The sequence below is a fragment of the Epinephelus fuscoguttatus genome, linkage group LG22 (genome assembly GCF_011397635.1).
Source record: "Epinephelus fuscoguttatus linkage group LG22, E.fuscoguttatus.final_Chr_v1".
Classification (NCBI taxonomy): domain Eukaryota; kingdom Metazoa; phylum Chordata; class Actinopteri; order Perciformes; family Serranidae; genus Epinephelus; species Epinephelus fuscoguttatus.
Window position 1 is genome coordinate 18,154,144 of NC_064773.1, and position 14,743 is coordinate 18,168,886.

General features: G+C 41.0%; 1 long non-coding RNA gene across 1 annotated transcript; it reads right to left on the reverse strand.

Moving 5' to 3' along the window:
• Nucleotides 1-432: 432 nt before the first annotated feature.
• On the reverse strand, nucleotides 433-8,954 carry LOC125882586 (uncharacterized). The gene is made up of 3 exons (XR_007448349.1): nucleotides 8,830-8,954; nucleotides 8,529-8,622; nucleotides 433-495 (listed from the first exon to the last, which is right to left on the reverse strand). It is a non-coding gene; the product is annotated as an uncharacterized LOC125882586 (long non-coding RNA).
• Nucleotides 8,955-14,743: the final 5,789 nt, after the last annotated feature.

A 14,743-nucleotide genomic window follows, 5' to 3' on the forward strand; every position in this document is an offset into this window, starting at 1 on the left:
AAGAAATGTTAGCAAAGAAGCTGTGTTTCTATTCACTTATTTAGCCTAACGAGGTATTTCCTATTCACAGTGTTGTTGCTTTTTTATACATGACTGCTACTTTGTGTCAGCTAGGGACACTTTTTTTTGCACGCTTTGCCAGAGATTTATCAGGCTGAGAAAAGTCAGTCACGACACATGAATTGACAATTTTAGAAATGGCCTTGACAAGATGATTCCTTTTTTTTATGGCTTTGAAAACATTTGATCTTCTTCTGCTTAACTGTGTCATTAAAAATTCTTTTGGTCTTTTGTGGTTGCTTCACTTCTGTCATATCTGTTTTGTGTAAAGCACCAATATTTAAAATACTATACTGTACAAAAATATAACTTAAAACTGGTTTTATCTAAACTTAGAGGAATACATTAGTTACTCACCCAGCATTACCTTGAATTCATGAAGAAAACTTGCACGTGTAAATTTTTCTTGCATGCCTCCATGGTGAATGAAGAATCCTAAAATGGAGACATTTTTTGATGAATTGAAGTCATAGGGGACCTTGTTTAATAACAGTAAAACTATGTAAAAACATTCATTTACAAACTCACACAAATTGTACAGTTTTATATATTGAGTCAAGGGTTCCCAAACAATATTAAATGTCAAATTCAAGGATTTACAAGGACTTTTCAGGCCCAATTACCTCAAATTTAAGGACATAAAGCATATTCTGAGACACAGATCAAGACTAAATATTGTTACAACACTGAGAATGGTTATAAAAACTTAACAGAGCTTTACAGAAGCTGGAGTCTGGCATTGAAGAGTGCATGGATAAGTTGGTAACTTTCAGTTCAGTTCTGCGTCAGAACGAGCTGTCTTTTTGGGAAGTAGTGAGCATACCACTGGATAAATGAGATTTGGATTATACTGCACAGGCTGCGTGTGAGTTTGTAAACGCTAATGACTTAAATTCATAAAGGATTTTCTCTGTTTTTGGATATTTACGTTCGCCGTAGAGGCATGTAAGAAAAACAAAGTGTTCCTCATGAATTCAACGTAACATGAGGAGACTACCTGATATACAAATGATCACTGGTGGGGTGAAGTATTCTTATAAACATGCAACCTTCTAAGTCCACATATGTTCATGTACATATAGTACATGCCTGAGTGTATGTTGATGTAGCCACATAACGTGTTGTGACTGTTAATGTATTCAGTGTATCAGTAACTGCAGGTGACAAACCCTGCCTTTGCATAATCTGACTGGAGAAAATCAGCTGGGATTTTCGACACTGACTCTAGATTTTCCAACTAATTGCAGTTTTTATAGCTCTGTAATGGACTTATTAACCAAACAAGTCTTCAAACGGAGCGCTTTGATTTGGGTTACACAAGCGTGACTGCTGTGTGTAGCATCATCCGGCGCTGGAGGGAATAATGAGTCCGGAAGGAAAATCGTTTTTTTGAGCATCTGAGGTTGTGACAAGGTTTCTCGGGCTTTAGCAGAGATGAAGTCAGACAGTGAAGATCTGCTTTGCTGCTTTGATCTGGCCTGCCTTCCCACTTAACTTCTGATGACACTGCACTTAGAGAGGGCACCGGGAGCGTGAAGCTTTCCGTCTGACTTTCACCTTAGACGCTCTTAATATTGAGTCCATATGGGGAAAAAAAAGATCCCACTGCTTAAGGGGAAGGTAATGGGGAAAATGTTTTACCGATCATCCTGTGCAGAGGCAGCTACAGCTCAATATCTGTGTCTGTATATTCAGTGCATATCTTGAGCATTTCAGCATGACTGTGTGCCACATTTGCAGGCACAGAGCTCCAGCCTGCACGTAGAGGGCACTCTTAGCTCGGTTTTCTCTGCAGTCCCACCATGTAATACCACTGGGAAGTTATTTATAGAGGCTGGCTTCAAAGGAGGAGAGAGCAAGTTTTATTGAGGTGATTTCGCTTTTGTGTGAGATAGAAAGGACAGCTCGGTGTCTTTTGTCTTCAACTTTACAGACCGCCTTCGCGTTTCCTAATCTCTATCATTTAGGGAGAGAAAATTATACAATGCTAAATGCTAAATTTGATAGAGGTCTGAAAATGTCTCTGTTGCAGCAACAGCACTGGTTTTCAAAGCCACCCTGAAGGAGGATTCTCATGTGATTTTGGACAGTTGAGTTAAGATGAAGAGGCTCCGAAATGTGCCGTCATCACACACACAGGCTCTCCGGCTTTATTGACAGTGAGTGGGAGGCCAAAGTTGTGGACTCTTGTCAGTGCTGAGGGGGATATTTTTTGGTTTATGGGCAGACTCTGTGCTGCACAACTGTCAGCCTGACTATGAAATAAGCCTCGGGCGTAAAAGCTCAAAAACAAGCAAATCAACTCTTTGGAATCAATCACCGTCAGTGTTGCTGTCTGGAGCAGGTTTCCCAATCACTGATTACAATATTTATCAAGCTGGTTGGGCTTATCAATTTAGGAAGGAGCCGGCTGTCCGTGGTTTCTGATGCAATTCTGCATCAATAAATAATAATAGAGACACCAACACAAAACCACAAACAAACAAGGCCATCGGCAAGAAGACTGGCAGCCTCTACTATATGAGTGAAACGCCAAAATTTATGGCTCCCAAAAAATGCCTTTCCTTGGCAGTGTGTCCTTGTTTTGTCCTCAGTGTGCTGTTTTTCTGCTTCACAAGGAAATCACAGACTTTAATAACGAACAAGCAGACGGTACATGCTTCTCTTAAAGTCACTGTTTGTTTTCTGTTGTGAGAAATTAAGATTACAAATGAGTTTGATCTCAGGTAATTATGCAGAAACAAACAAAGTTGCTTTTCTTTGTTGTCAGATGAAATGTTCGTCATGGTTTACTTCAGGACTTTACAAAGAGCTCCTCTGCACCCAACTTTATTCATTTAAGACAATGGTGCAGAGTAACAAGTACAATTAGGTACAGTTTTGAGTTACTTGTAATGTACTGTGATTTTAATTAATTGTTATTTGTAATAATTGCATTTAAAAATGTCAAACTAATCAGGGACACAAGAGGTCTCTCTGACAACATAGTAATACAGTCACAATTTTGAAGGAGACGGTAAAGTAGGACAGGTAGAAGCTGGCAGGACACACACCAGCAACTGTAGAGAGCAAACAGCATAAATAACAAGGATGCCACAAACACACCGTTAAGCATAAAGCCGCCGTATCTGCTGACATCAGAACATCACGAAACAGAACAATGTCTGCAAATTTGGTGGTGGAAATTCATTGTCAAACGCACTGACACTGCATCGCAGATTTCGCTTTACTCAACCTTTATTTAGCCTGATGAGATTAAGGAAGTATTTCACTCGTCTTTTCATAAAACTGGGTTGTCTATGCAGGAGAAATATGCAAATGCATCTGAAATGGTGCTACACGATCAGAGGAAGCAGAGGAAAAGGGCTGTGATATTTGCATAAAACCTACAACTACCAGAATTCATTGCACCACACTGGACCAACTAACACTTCCGCTGATGGGAGATGTAACGTGAGCTTCGATGTTTTTTCAAAGGAAACAATATGGCAGCTGGCAGGTGACAAACAATCTTGAACTACAGTTAAACAGGAAGCTACAATATGTTTCTGAAGAATGTTGATTTATATTTGATCAACACTGTTCAGCAGAGCTCTGATCAAGCCCAAAAATCACGCCAGACCCTACATGAACCAGCACAGTTTCTGGCCCAAGCCTGATTGAAAACCCTCCTGTTTTTAAAGATATTTTTAAGGCTTTTTTGCCTTTAATTGATAGGACAGCTGTTAGCTCAGTAGGGGGAAAGAGAGACAGGACGCCATGCAGCAAGGGGACGCAGGCTGGAATCCAAGCCCATGCATGGGGCACTCACTCCACCAGGTGAGCAAGTGGGCACCCTTGAAAACCCTAATTTCTTATGTAAAATATACATACATGTATCATTTATCACATTTATCACAAGCTAAGGGTTGACATGTGTCCTCGCACCACATCTTCTTCTCTTCCTGTTGTTTGAGTAGTCTGCCGTCTCGCGCATCATTCCCCTCTGTGCATCTGCAGCCAATGCAGCACACAGATGATGGTCACCTTTCCTCGCTGCATGTTACACACATCCCTCCCACTGCTGCGAAGGCAAAAGCAAGCACTGCAAACTTCCTGTTTCTCAGTCAAAGTTCCCCCTTTTTCTCTCTTTCCCTCTTGATTCAGTCCAATGAAAACTCCTGCCATTTAGCACGAGAACTGCCAGTTTCATAAAATAACAACAGCCGGAAAACACTGGTAAATTTGCAAGAACTCGACCCAATTCAAGTCCAGGGTGAAAATAATGACAAATTACAACTCAGCCTGGCTAAAACCCCAGTGGGTCGGGTCGTGCCCAATCAGGCTTGGGCAGGGAATCTGAGCTCTGCTGCCGAGTTTTACCATTTAATCTGAGGCTCTTAATAATAAAACAACAAGTATGGGGCCACTTCCTGTTGACAGATTTTCATACTACAGCCAAACAGTGCATTAAAATATGTTTCTGAAAACCTTAAGGGCAAGAAATAGGTGACGCAGTAACAGAATCTTGGTTCATATTTGATCAGCACTGCTTAGTTTTACCATTTGATCTCTGCACCTCCAGCATCGGTTTTTACAATACAGGAAACAAAATGAGAAATTCTTGTATTACAGCCAAACAGTACACTAAAATATGTTTCTGAAGACATTTTAGGTGAGAAATAGGCAAAACAGTAGCAGAACTTTAATCTATATTTGATCAACATTTTGTTTGACCTGACTTTGAGACAGAAGGGAGGGGCGGGTCTCTCTGCCGATCCACTTCTATACTCTTTGTGTCCGTGGTGGCGGGCGTACAAAAATGCCAGTCTGCAGTTTGAGCCTCAAGCAACAGCCCTAAAGCGTTTTTGCTGGGAGATGAGCACAGACATCTGGGTGCTGGTAAGCTGGAGAGAATTTTACCACACTTCATTTTCACACACTACCCACATTGTTATGATTTGGCTGTGGTTGAAAATTGGCAAAGTGTCTCTTTAAGTATAATTTCTGAATGATAACAGCAGCCAGGCGGGAGGAAAAAGACTAATTGTGTTGGAAAACACATGAAAAAATAAAGAACCAAGTATCACTGCAATCCCCTTTTTCCGGTTTGTGTTACTCACGTATTTCCAGCTCTTTTAAAAATAATCCCATCCCTGAAATTAATTTTAGACCATCGTGCCAAAGACACACAACTGGGAGATAAATCACAGCTGAGACGGAGGGCGTTAAAAAAAAACATACCACCCGCCTCACACACAGGGGAAGAGGGAGGGGGAAAACAAACAAAAACAATAGATGACACAGAGTTTTGTCTTCACGCTGATGTCATTAATCACATCCTTCAACCAGGCGGTGTGGAGATTATGTGCTCTGCTGCCAAAGTTGGGCAAAAGTAGGGCACTGGTTTTTGGTATTTAATTACAATCAAAGTGCTGACATCCAAACTAATATGCTGCAAGTCACAGCAGTTTCTCTGTCGCTCCATATCTCTATCTCACCAGCAGCAAAAGCACCTTGCAATGTCTGTTTCTGCTATAATTTATAACTCAACTGTTTTACGTAACCACAAAAGAGACACTGTGATCCCGACAACTAGAGGAAGCTTGGTTCAGGTTGTGTCCTTTATGTAATTATTAGAAATATTAACTGGGAGAATAGATGTCCAAACATTGATTAGTGAAGCATGCACAGATCTGAGCTGAATCCTGATCCTATAATTACAGTGTATCCTGCAGGAGTGTCACTACGGGAAGTTTGAATGCACAGGAAAGTTCACTTAAGGCTCAGGTGCCAGCACGTCTCCAGCCCCCTTTTCCATAACGCTTCTTTCCACCTCTCAGCTTGCTAAAACCCATCCGGCTTCACTTAACGTCACATCACATCATCATATAGTGATTCCTGACCGCACACTCTTTGCATGAATTCAGGAGGCTTTTTCCTCTTGAAATGCAAACACAGGTTTGAGCAGGACACGAGGATGCTTTAATCGCAGGGGCAGTTTTTCCTGACGTGCGGGCCGACTCCTGACCTATCGCACTGCAGGCGGCTATACTTAGGCATGTCCTGTCTACGGGGCAAGGTTACACAGAATTCATACAGCAGCAGGTTGCATCTTTCATGCCATGACGTGAGGTAAAAAGGTCACCTGTCTGGGCACCAAGTCAGACTGTGGACGAAAACAGTGAAGTGAAACTGCACCAGAAACTAATAGACCTCTGAGGTTGTAATTCATCACACGCCTGCTATTGTGAAAGGTTTTTTTTTTTGCTGTTGTTGTGAAAGGTAGCTATCTTTTTTCATATCAACTGCAGCAAGTATTGCACGTCTTAAAGTGCCTGAAAACATGGTTTCAAATCTTAAGTGTTTCTCTATGACCTTAAATATTCACGATTAAATATGCAACCATTAAAGTTAAAGCTTTGCAAAAATCTCTGTTAAATAGATATTATTTATTAAGAGTTTAATACCCTTAAACTCAGCAGGCCTGCTTCACTGTGTGGCTGTGGTTTGGTCAGATTTGATTGACAGTCGCCTAGCAACAAATAAAATCAAGTCCTGCCCATTTGAAACCAATGAGAAGAGCACAACTTTTCTAACTTGAGATTTGAGCTTCAATATGACACATTTTCTCAAGCGCTCCGTTTTTGATTTCCTTTGGCTTTTTAATCATTTTGCAGCTCTAACTTACTGTGGGGTGACTTACAGAGACAGAGTGCAAATCAATGCCGCCCACACCAGAGGGGAAAACAATTCATCGCTCTCTGTTGACTTAGCACTGCGTGAGGGTGCCTTCTCCTCACTTCCATCTGCTGGTAGACAACAGAAAAATGCATAAAAGCTGCTGTGTGGTTGGGTGCACTAACAAGGCAAAGAACCCAGAGCTAACTTTTTATAAACAACCAAAAAACTGAGCCTTTAAGAAAACAAAATGGATATTACACCAGGGATGTAACTTTCACAAAGCTGAGGCTGTTACATAAGTCATGCCAAAGACACACCAAGCAGCAGCGAGGTGCAGCTCTCTGCATTAATGACATATTTCTGCAGCCAGGAGGCTTGTTCATGTGTTTAAGGCGGGAAGAATTCTTTATAACATAGGTCAACATGTCACAGGAGCTAGCTACAGGCATTTCGTAGCATTTCATCCCTTGGTTGCACAGTGTGACACCGATTGTTTTCCCCTCTGGTGGGCACGGTTTTCAGAGTGTGGCGCATTTGCTCTGTCTCTATAGCCAGACAAGAACACTGATATTGAGCAATGCTAATGTTTTAAAATGTCTTTCTTTGTACAGTATCTTTAAATGGCAACTACAGTAGGGTTGCATTTGGGAAAGACTCTGGATATGGCAAATATACTGTATGTTGTGGCACAGCCAGAGATGTTGGGCCCCATGAGAAGATATCACTTTAAGCCCCACCACCACAGGCCACATGAATCCTGTGCAACCAGTGATGCAGTGGAGGATATAAGCAAGTATCTGGGGTATACCCACCTCTTTTTCTGTCCATTCACAGTATACCCACGTATCAGCCAAAAAGCCACTGGAATAAATCGGCCAGCATACCCACTTCCTCCTCAGTAACCTACCCATCTACCTAGTAGTACACACCTCATCGACTACCATCACACCACTGTCCAGAACCAAATCAACCCATTCAAAGCTTTACATAACTCTACCTTTGCTATATTGTACTTTTTACTCCATTACATTTATGTCACTTAATACAAACTTTGTAATTTTTTTTAATTAAACATGTTCTGCTTTTGTGATATTAGGGGTGGGGGAAAATATCAATGCAGCATAGTATCACAATATTTTTGTGTGGCAATAGCGTATCATCACACGGACACCAAGTATCGATATTTTACACATACATATAAATTATTAATATCATAAATACAAATTAAACTTTTGGTATCCTACTAGAATAATACAATCAGTTGCTTTTACAGTCCACTAGATACATTTTTCTGCTATAATAATGACTGAAGTTAGATGAACAGACTAGCTTCTTTATTTTATTTGATAAAACTGATGATGTTGCCAAAGTTTTCCTTTAGGGACTTAATTTACAGTTGAAAATAGGTAGTAAGTCACAATACATCACAATACTTGGCATATCACAACAGGTTTAAATCGCAATAATATTGTATGATGAGTTTTGTATCGTGATAATATCACATCGTGGGGCTTTTGGCGATTCCAATCCCTATGTGATATGATGCAATACTATACCATGTAACACCCAGTACTACAAAGTATCTAAAATTGGCTCTACATTGACTAATGACATCATTAAAACACTCTTACATGCACACAGAGTATGCAGCACATTTTGCAGATATTACCTCTGAACTTTTACTTCAGTGCCATTTTGAATCCAGGACTTTTACTCGTAATGGATTTTTTTTAGACAGTGATATTTCTACTACTTTAACAACTGGTAATAACATTATAACCAAAATATGACAGGATACTGCTCACCTCCTTCCTCAGTTGGGCGCAGGGCTGGGTCATTGATAGTGGGAGGTATGTGGACACAGGGCTGCTGAGGATGAAGCTGCATCTGTATTTCGACCTGGTACCAGACAGGAACAGAGACGACTTATTTAGTATGAATATCTTAATTAAAGTTGGACTGTAATGATAAAATAAAGAGGAGCAGAATGTAAAAACTCACAATCTTCTGTGAAGATATTAACTTAACTGCTAGGGAAGCTATTGTAGCCTAGCTTAGCTAACTATGGATTAAACAGTTTAATTTCTACCAAACACAGTGACCCACCTTTCTCTGTGAAGAATTGGGTGGTATACTGTAACTCTTCTTTTCTCTTTCTGTGTTTCTTTTTGTTTTTGGTACCCAGAGTTTTAATTTAGAAGCTAACACATATAGTTTAGCTCCACCATTACTTCTCTCTGTTAGCTAGCAATTACCGCCTGCGCCAGGTTTAACAGCAAGACTGAACCATTTCATGAAAATAGAGGGGGGAGGAATACCAAAGCTCTCTGGATGTACCAGCAATAAGAAAAGAAAAAGAAAGTGTTAGTATTAGTTAGCACGCTCTGAATAACACTTGCTGTTAATGTTGACATTAAAGGTAATCGTTTTTTTTTTAAATAACAATAATAATAATAATAATGTTCTGATATTTTTGAGGTCCCCCGTCAGTCATAGGCTTGTAGAATCGTCCTAACTGTTTACAGAGTATATGACTAAGGTTAGACAACTAAAATACTTACTTAAGGTTTGGGGAAGATGATGATTACACTTTCTACAAGCTCAGATGCCTGTACTACAAAGCCACTTCAACTTACTCAGGATTCAATTCAATTTCATTTCAATTTTATTTATAAAGCCCAGTATCACAAATCACAGTGTGCCTCAGAGGGCTTTACAGCACACGACATCCCTCTGTCCTTAGGACCCTCACAGCGGATAAGGAAAAACTCCCCAAAAAAAACTTTAACAAGGAAAAAAAAAAATGGTAGAAACCTCAGGAAGAGCAACTGAGGAGGGATCCCTCTTCTAGGACGGACAGACGTGCAATAGATGTCGTGTGTACCAGTGGCGATTGCTCTAAGACTGCAAGGGAAGCTCAGCTTCCCCTAAAATGTCAAAAAATAAGTGGTCAAATATGTATTGTTGTGTTTACATTTCATTGACTAAATATGCGCTAGAACGCGTTCAACTTTTGTTCAGAATCAGCTACTTATCACAGGTCACTGACGCGACTTTCTTCTCATTCATTCCCGTAGCGTCACAGTGCATTAAACAGTGGAAGCTCAGCGTCCAAAGACTTCAATGGGGAAGCATAGAGTGGGTTGTTCCACTGCAGTCAAACTAGACAGTCATTGGATAAATGCTCGGTTTTGTCCCGCCCATCGGACGCTCAGCATCTCTGGGGGTCTATGCGGCAGTGGGCTGGCCTGGACGCTGGGTCTCTGCATGATGATTGGATGATCTGTCTGAGGCTGAATCCCTTTTTGATTGACAGCGAAATGAGCAAATCAGCGATCTTGAAATATAAACCACCACCGGAGCATTTTTCAAGTTTCATTCCGTTGTTCCGAGTTGATCTGGAGACTTTTCCAATCCTCTCAATGACTTTTTCTTTGTTAAAAACGACTAGCAACAAATCTAGCATCTTTTTCTGGTGTTATTGGAGACTGTACTCGTGTTTGGAGACTCTGACTTCTGTCGCTCTGTAGTTACTGTCCCCAATGAGCAGCAAGTGCTGCTGTGAGCCCCTAAACTGTCCCAAAGCACTCACAGGCGGTCACACTAGCCTCGCGCAACAGCCCCAGAGGGTAGAATTTACGTATAAATAAACAGACATATTTTATGATATAGGCCGAAAATGAGTTTCCCCTCCTTTAAAGATCAGCAGCCGCCACTGGTGTGTACAGAACAAATCAACATAATACATTTAAAGTAATTCATATGACAAAATGATACATGAAGAGAGACAGAGAGAGATGCAGGGCAAACAGTAATGATAATAGATAGTATTTTGGTAGCATACATGTTGTAAGTATATATTAGTATATGATAGTATATGTATGTGACAATAATAGTCATATGTGTATAATAATAATAGTAGAAGTATGACTTATGATAGCAGCAGTAGTCGGCATCAGGCAGGACCACGGCAGCAGTAAAAGTGACCCATGATTCAGGTGTAGCTGCAATTCAAGGGAACCTGCAAGACAGTGGAGCACAAAGTCATCTGGTTTGACTTACCCTAGCATTGGTTAGTACCCTACAAAGTGCCCTAACTACAAAGTACCTTAACTGGAACTACAAAGCTGGTTGCACCTAGTTCAGTCTACTCTGGGTTTTCCAGCCACGGTGTGTTCATGTGAAAAAGGTGGGGGTGTTTATTACAAGCGACATCATCAGAACCATGAATGAAGTAGGCTGCTTCATATGATATCAGATGAAACGGTACGGCAAGTGTCTGTGATTGCGAGATAGTAAAATGTCACTGGTGTGGGATGTAAACTATACTCTGTAATTTTATAACAGAAAATCTAGAAACACTGAAAACACTATCCAAAGCACCGGAGGCCAAGCCTTACATTACGTGTAGGTATCACTAGACTACATGTGACATAAGCACAGAGTATTTTTTACTATTTAGTCGAATGAGGACAAAACTACTCCAAATATGTCACATAAAAGACTGTAACATTATGTCAGACTGTTTCTGCTACTGCAGTAAAGGGTGGAAAAGTAGCCTAGTTACTGAATGATGAGGTCTGTCTGACTGAAATGATGCATTTATACTAATAGGAGCCAATTAACAGTGTGTGGATTATTTTTGTATTAAGATATTATCTTTTTCCCCCTAGTTCTCACGACACAGGTGTCTCATGTTATTTTGAGCTACAGTGATGAAAGTGTAAAATACCAACACTGTGACTGTGGACTCAAATAGGCTTTGCATAAGTTAAAATGCAGCTAAAAATCCTGCTCCATAGTACAGGCCTTTAGCTTCTTCCCACCTCGCTACATAAAGGGCACATCACCTCCTGTAATGATACTGAATATTGGCACAGAAATCATGATGTGTGGAGATGTACGATATGAGCGTAATTTGTAAGGATACTAAACTGAGCGAGGTGTTCAGGACAGGTGGCAGCCCAGATTGGAGACAGAGCAGCAAAGCTAAAGCTTTAGGGAAAGTGTTTAACTTCACCTCTGGGAAAAATGACATCAAGGACAAATGTCGGCACGGGAGTCATTTCGAGAAGAGGGCAGTACTATCAATACACGGACCCGTACAGTGAGGCAGTATTATCAGTTCACTTCCTGTCTCAAAGAGAATTGGATTTGCAATTTCAGCATATCTCTTTGCTAATCATCTTCCCCTAATTGGCAGAAGTAGGAGCCGTTTCTGCTGTAATGAACACCTCTCTGCTCATTATATAAAGAACAATAGAGCATAAAAATGAATCACTTTCAGCGTGTTCCCCAAATTGCCTCGCAGATAGAGCGCTCCCCCTGCAGCTGCACTGAATCTTCCAGCTCCTGTTGCGGCGCGGCTCCTAATGTCAGAGCGAGCCCAGGACTCCTTCGCGAGGTCAGGTAGCATTGATGACTTCCCCTCCTCAAGTTTACTCCCTGGGAAGAGGACCAACTCTTTCCTTGAACCTCTTTGCCTTTTATGGATCTGATGCGCTCCTCCTCGGCCATTAGCTTGCCTGATGGTAACACGGCCTCCCTGCAGACACTCAGCTTAGTTCAGAGAGGCCAACTGTGGAGCTTAGTGCAGGAGGGAAAACTCCAAACTTTATATTTACCTGCAGGCTGCTGCACCAGCTGGATACATGTTGGAGCGCAAGTCAGGGTGTAAATACAGTGCTTACACGACATTTAAAAATTGTTTGACACTAAGGCTGTGTCAGCTGCATCATATAGGTACATCTTATTGAAGTTTAAAAGTATAACATGTGAAGTGATTTTCAAGACCATATCAGCATACTGAAATGTAAATAGTACAGTTAATAAAGCTGATATTAAGTGTGCCGTTGCTAATTTTAAGGGGAACATACAGTAGCTATGGTGATGTGTGCATTGCTCATTTCTTCTCATAAAATGTGAGCAAAAGATTACCTCTGTGAAAACAGGGTTTAAAGAATAAATAAAAGAAGCAGGTTGTTCAATTAATTTAGCCACATTTTCACTTTGCTGCAGGGAATTTTGATTAATTTTTCAAGGACAGTTTTTTTTATGTGCTGCTTCACTGATTATCTTCTTATAATACAAGTGGACAAGCTAAAAAGGAAACAGGGAAATGGTGTACTGATGTCCTGTGTGGATATTAGTCCAATCCCTCGAGAGTCTCCCACTTTACTGGGACTTTTAGGGGGCAATGCAATATGTATAAATCAGAAAAAAACACTAAGACACAAGAAATCAGAGTTTGACCAACAGCTGGATCTCACACATGGATGTATAATCGGAACTGGATACCACAACCCAAGGTGGCGCCATTTTAGGCCAGTGGAATTGCTCACCTGGTTCAGTTTCTGGTTTCCGGCAGGTCACGAGGGAGACGCTGGAGGCAAGACATTCTGAAGACAAAAGAGAAATTCTTTGACACGCCACCCCGAATTATCAATGTAAATTAACCCGAGGGATGTCCAGCGGAGTCCAAGCGAGCTGGTTACAAGGGGTAAGGGCGGTTCTATGGATAACTGTCTACGTAATGTAACATAACTGCAAAGTTATTTTCTTGAGCTGGTGACATAACGTAGATCTAATATGTGTCGATGTATGACATTTTGTTTACTAGAACTTAATTTATCGTAAATACTGTAACATATGTTGTAGTAAACATACGTCATGTATACCAGCTAGCTAAAATTATGTTTGAATGGAGTTTGAATCCTTTGGAAAAAGCTGGGTGAATAGGGCAAGCAAAAAAAATGTTTTTATAATGGGTCCTTGAAAAGACATGTAAAAGTTTTGAAATCTTGTCTCTGAAAATGTTTGGGAACTCTGACTGCAATACCACGAGTGACCACTAGGAAAAATAGGAAGAAAGAATGAGCAGCTTTCCTATGGGTCTGATCTTACTGCTGCTGCATAGAGCCTTTTACTGTTTGTAAACAGTGTGATGGTTTTGGTGGGCGCACCTTAGCTGGAGGAAAAACAATTCTAGCTAGCGCTAGCTCGCAAGTTCTGCTGGCTTGTTTTAGACAACGGAGGAAGAGGATGCGAGTGGTGCATTCAGAAATAGTCGGAAATTTGGAGCACTGTCCCAGTGTACCGTTCTGTTATCTAGAGCACTGCACTCTCTAAATAGCAGAGCGCACTCTCAGCACTCTGTCTGGGGAGATGGAGCAGTAGGGCACCAAGTGGAGTGAATGCGTTATTAACTTAACCCTTCTTAATTCATGTTGAAATATAACACTCAGTTTCTTCGACCAACAGGGATCTCATTTTAGTGGAGAGCATCAGACTGAATTTATAAACACATCATGTCAGGTCACACGCTCTCCGGGACCACGAGTGCTGACCAACACTTGTGACCAACAGGACCAGACTGGCCAACCCGTATGTTCTCACTCAGTGAATGGATGATGTCACAGGATACTTTGTGGTTGGTTACTATGCCAATCTAACAAAGGAGGACGACACTTGAACAGTTTCATCTGTTTGTTTTGCTATCAAAGCTAACGTTAGCTAATGTGCTAAGAAGATAGTGTTATGGAGAAATCCAATATTCCTCTTAATACCTCCCCAGTTTCTGATGAGGTGGACATGATAACCCTTAATTCACATAACGTTATTCATCCCTACAACAGGAAATACGTTTTCCCTAACCTGATATGAACTGTGTGCTGCACATGTGAGCATTTTTGATGATCGCCTCCGTCCAGTCCTTTTGTCTTATCACATTTAACCATAGCTGTCTTTGTTTTTGTTGACGTGCAGTGGCGGCTGGTATGTGATACAATTTAAGTTTTGAGCCATGACACCTCCCATTCTGGCTCCCAATAACACAACAAGACCACATTTTTAGACTCCTATGTAGCCTACAGCCCTGTGGTGGAGTTGTGTTTTGCCTCCAGCTGATAAAATGGTCCATTAGCAAACATAAAAAATGGCACCAACTGGCCCAAGACGAACTACAGTACCACCTTGGGAACACTACAATATTTGTGGTGCTGACTAGCCCAGACAGGAACAA